This window comes from Lampetra planeri, chromosome 3, assembly GCF_965212315.1.
Source record: "Lampetra planeri chromosome 3, kcLamPlan1.2.h2, whole genome shotgun sequence".
Classification (NCBI taxonomy): Eukaryota; Metazoa; Chordata; class Hyperoartia; order Petromyzontiformes; family Petromyzontidae; genus Lampetra; species Lampetra planeri.
Genome location: NC_136109.1, coordinates 29,880,789 through 29,886,788, shown reverse-complemented (window position 1 = coordinate 29,886,788; position 6,000 = coordinate 29,880,789).

Below are 6,000 nucleotides of genomic sequence, written 5' to 3'. Positions count from 1 at the left end.
AATGTAGCAGGACCCTCTTGAGAGAGAGTCTTGAGAATGAGTGAGGCTTGTGATGCAGTCACTGTTAGTCTGTTGATGGTCGGCGATGCGGCAATCGACTCATCTCGACAAGCTGTACTCACGATGATGCACCACCACTACGGTGCGTACCGCGAGCGTTCAGGGTTTCGGCGCAATCGTCCTCGCTGCATTTCAACATCGCGGAGTGGCACCGATGTCCGATTGATTGGTACCCCCAGTTGCGGAGTGAAGTACACCCCTGGGAAAAAAGTGTCCCAGAAATAAAATATTTAATTGCCTCGACCAGTTTGTCTTATTTGGTACCCCGGGGTAGCGCCATAAGGATCACGTGGTGCCTTCGACCCCAGGGTGCGTCCGATCCACTCAGAAGCCAAGCGGTTCGTGCCTGGATAGCGCTCGCATTGGCGATCCCATCGCTGATTGGTCGCCTCCAATGAGTGGGCGCCTAATGGACACCCGACTCTGCCCTTGACCGTCACCTTAACTTCCCTCGGTACCGGGCCGGGGCCAGAACAACGCCTCCATTTATCCGCCAGGTGGCGCTGTCAGACCGAGAAGAAGCCTCAACACCATCACCGCGAGCATCACCGCTATCGTCCTCATCCCATCATCACGTCACCACCATCACGACTTTCATCACCATCATATCACCATAACCACATCAACTTTATTACAATCACAGCATCATCATCATCGCCATCGTTACGCCACCATTATCACCAATGTCATATCACCATCCTCACTTTCATCACGTAACCATCATTACATCATCACCACAATCATATCACTAAAATCAGCAGCTCTGGTTTCATGAGGCACACATATTAACATTCATGGTTAATTTTCTGAAAGCATCTTAATACATAGAGGGGACCGCAGATCTTGGGCAATTGTTAGTAGCGTCGTCGGCCTTTCCGCTCGCCTGCAGTTCCTCCTCGGCGCCCGCGAGAGATGCGATTTGCATTGAGGATGACGCCGCCGCGACCTCCACGCTCGGATTGTTATTGTCGGTGTACTTTGTTCCATGCATGCCGTACACACTCACACGACCAACGGATTTTGTCATTCTGACCCTGACTTCATCACCTCCTGACCTCGTATCGCCGTGGTAATTGGGTCGTGTGTCTTGATCCTGAGAACCAGAGAGTGCTTGCTGTTTCCTGGGTTGAGTGAATGGGTGCTCGCAGACGAGCACATTGCAAGATATTCATCTCGTATAAATATTCTGATTCTGTATAATGTGTGTGATGCGGTGTGTGTGTGCGGTGTTTGTGTGCGGTGTGTGTGTGCTTTGTGTGTGTGCGGTGTGTGTGTGCGGTGTGTGTGTGCGATGTGTGTGTGCGGTGTGTGTGTGCTTTGTGTGTGTAAGCGGTGTGTGTGTGCGGTGTGTGTGTGTGCGATGTGTGTGTGCGGTCTGTGTGTGCGGTGTGTGCGGTGTGTGTGTGCGGTGTGTGTGTGTGCGGTGTGTGTGTGCGGTGTGTGCGGTGTGTGTGTGCGGTGTGTGTGTGTGTGCGATGTGTGTGTGCGGTGTGTGTGTGCAGTGTGTGTGTGTGCTTTGTGTGTGTAAGCGGTGTGTGTGTGCGGTGTGTGTGTGCGATGTGTGTGTGCGGTGTGTGTGTGCGGTGTGTGCGGTGTGTGTGTGCGGTGTGTGTGTGTGCGGTGTGTGTGTGTGGTGTGTGTGTGCTTTGTGTGTGTGTGCTTTGTGTGTGTGCGGTGTGTGTGTGCGGTGTGTGTGTGTGTGCGATGTGTGTGTGTGCGATGTGTGTGTGCGGTGTGTGTGTGCGGTGTGTGTGTGCGGTGTGTGTGTGCGGTGTGTGGTGTGTGCGGTGTGTGTGTGTGCGGGGTGTGTGTGCGCGGTGTGTGGTGCGGTGTGTGCGGTGTGTGCCGTGTGTGTGTGTGTGCGGTGTGTGTGTGTGCGATGTGTGTGTGTGCGCTGTGTGTGTGCGGTGTGTTACGAGTTCAAAAAGTGAGAAACCGGTAACCGTTCGCTGTGGATTGCCTCGGAATGATTGCGTCGCCGATTGCGTCACGCGCGGCGGGCGACCGCACGGCACGGCGCGTGCGGCTCCCCTGGAGAGAGCCCCGGAGGGTCGCGGGCGGAGTGCCCACACTTTACCCCACCGCACAATCACCACCGTCATCACCATCATCACCATCACCACCATCACCACCATCACCATCATTCTGCTTGGTGTGGAAGAGGCGGGCGTGCCCACACTTTACCCCACCGCACAATCACGACCGTCATCACCATCATCACCATCATCACCACCATCACCACCATCACCATCATTCTGCTGGGTGTGGAAGAGGCGGACGTGCCCACACTTTACCCCACCGCACCATCACCACCGTCATCACCATCATCACCATCATCACCACCATCACCATCATCATTCTGCTGGGTGTGGAAGAGGCGGACTGCCCACCCTTTACCCCACCGCACCATCACCACCGTCATCACCATCACCACAATCACCACCATCACCATCATCATAATTCTGCTTGGTGTGGAAGAGGCGGGGGTGCCCACACTTTACCCCCACCGCACCATCACCACCATCATCATCATTCTACTGGGCGTGGAAAAGGCGTGCGGGTTAAGGAACTCTCCCCATGGCTTCGACTGCCCGGCGGGAGAACGAATCGAACCACGACCTCTGCATTGCGTGCAGCTGACATTCACACACTCCACTGTGGCAGCTCCCTTCGTCTCTCGGTTAAGATGATGTTTATTGCTCTGTACATATTCTTTGGGTCTTTCGGTAAAGCCACGTAGATAGAAAAATAAGAAAAATATGCATGTATATACGTGCGGCAAACCGGTAACCCTATTTTTCATTGTGTTATCCGTAATTTAAACAATACGCGTATACTGTTTAAAACCCCTCGTGTGTATTTGTCAGGAGCTTGTGTCTGATGCGTGTGTCACGTGGTGGAGGGGCACCTGTGTCACGTGGTGGAGGGGCACCTGTGTCACGTGGTGGAGAGGCACCTGTGTCACGTGGTGAGGGGCACCTGTGTCACGTGGTGAGGGGCACCTGTGTCACGTGGTGAGGGGCACCTGTGTCACGTGGTGGAGGGGCACCTGTGTCACGTGGTGAGGGGCACCTGTGTCACGTGGTGGAGGGGGCACCTGTGTCACGTGGTGGAGGGGGCACCTGTGTCACGTGGTGAGGGGCACCTGTGTCACGTGGTGGAGGGGCACCTGTGTCACGTGGTGAGGGGCACCTGTGTCACGTGGTGAGGGGCACCTGTGTCACGTGGTGAGGGGCACCTGTGTCACGTGGTGGTGGGCGCTGCGCTCCGAACGAGGCGAGCCGAGTTCGATTCCTGCTCACGACCAGTAAAGCCAGTGGCAGTGAACATCTGAACCGGTGCTGGGCTTTCCCTCGGAGATCGACTCAGTCTCACAACGAGGATCTGGTGCGGTGAATGTCAACACCATCAGCACTGGGAGGCGACGGCAGCCGGGCGTTGTGCTGGCCACCCAGCCAGCCCCTCGCATGCCGTAACGGCCTTCACATATATATTGTCTTGTGCAAGGTGTGTGTGTGTGTAAGGTGTTTATGTAATGTTTACGGGTGTAATGCGCATGCGTGTGTTCATCATTATCATCATCATGAGCAGTATCATCTGCTGTCGCTTCCAGGGAGCGTGAGGGGGCGGAGAAGGGGAGGAGGAGGGGAGGAGGAGATAAAATCGCGGCAGTAAAAACAATAAAAACAATGAACATGAAACACGGGGCGGGACCATCTGTCGGGGGCGAGGGAGACGGACGCCCCCACACCCCCCCCCACCACCTCCTACCCAATACCCCCACCACCACCTCCCACTCAAGACCCCCACCACCGCCACCACCACCCTAGACCCCCCACCACCACCACCACCCAAGACCCCCACCACCACCACCACCCAAGACCCCCACCACCACCACCACCACCACCCAAGACCCCCACCACCACCACCACCTCCCACCCAAGACCCCCATCACCACCACCACCTCCCACCCAAGACCACCACCACCCAAGACCCCCACCACCACCACCACCCAAGACCCCCACCACCACCACCCAATACCCCCACCACCACCACCACCCAAGACCCCCACCACCACCACCACCCAAGACCCCCACCACCACCACCACCTCCCACCCAAGACCCCCATCACCACCACCACCTCCCACCCAAGACCACCACCACCCAAGACCCCCACCACCACCACCACCCAATACCCCCACCACCACCACCCAAGACCCCCACCACCACCACCTCCCACCCAAGACCCCCACCACCACCACCTCCCACCCAAGACCCCCCACCACCACCACCCAAGACCCCCACCACCACCACCACCCAAGACCCCCACCACCACCACCACCACCCAAGACCCCCACCACCACCACCACCCAAGACCACCACCACCACCACCCAAGACCCCCACCACCACCACCACCAAATACCCCCACCACCACCACCTCCCACCCAAGACCCCCACCACCACCACCACCCAAGACCCCCCCCACCACCACCACCCAAGACCCCCACCACCACCACCACCACCCAAGACCCCCACCACCACCACCACCCAAGACCCCCCCCACCACCACCACCACCACCCAAGACCCCCACCACCACCACCACCCAAGACCCCCACCACCACCACCACCCAAGACCCCCACCACCACCACCCAAGACCACCACCACCACCACCCAAGACCCCCCACCACCACCACCACCCAAGACCCCCACCACCACCACCCAAGACCCCCCCCCACCACCACCACCACCACCCAAGACCCCCACCACCACCACCCAAGACCCCCACCACCACCACCACCCAAGACCCCCCACCACCACCACCACCACCCAAGACCCCCACCACCACCACCACCACCCAAGACCACCACCACCACCACCACCCAAGACCCCCACCACCACCACCACCAAATACCCCCACCACCACCACCTCCCACCCAAGACCCCCACCACCACCACCTCCCACCCAAGACCCCCACCACCACCACCACCCAAGACCCCCACCACCACCACCACCCAACACCCCCACCACCACCACCACCACCCGAGACCACCACCACCACCACCCAAGACCCCCACCACCACCACCACCCAAGACCACCACCACCACTACCACCTCCCACTCAACAACTCCCCCGGACCCCACCCGCGTGCTTGAACTCGCGCGGCTCCCCCGTGGTGGACGCGGAGGGTGATGCTGAATATGATGATGATTATTGCATCATTATCATTGATGATTATTGCATCATTATCATTGATTGTATGATGATGATGATTACTGCATCATTATCATTGATTGTATGATGATGATTATTGCATCATTATAGTTGATTATATGGTGATGATTATTGCATCATTATAACTGATTATTATTATTATTGCATCATTATCATTGATTGTATGATGATGATGATTATTATTGCATCATTATCATTGATTGCATGATGATTATTACATCATTATCATTAATTGCATGATGATGATTATTGCATCATTATCATTGATTGTATGATGACTATTTAGTGCATCATAATAATTGATTGTATGATGATTATTTATTATATCATAATTTATTATTTGATCATGATGATCGATTATTTATTACATCATAATTAATTGTATTATGATGCTTATTTACTGCATTATTATAATTGAATGTATTATAATGCTTATTTATTGAATCGTTATAATTAATTATATGATGACGATTGGCTTTATTGGATGAGGATGATGATTGGAGCGATGAGGGTGAGGATAACGACCCCGGATCCTGGGAACAATCGGACCCTCCTCCACTGCCCCTGTAAACCCACGACATTTACACGAAGATATGTTACTTAATAAAAGGTGTGTTACTTGATAGACATCAACGACAATCTGCTTGACGAGCACGGCGATGTGCACAGAAACATGCGCGAGCACACGACGGCAACGCCGTGA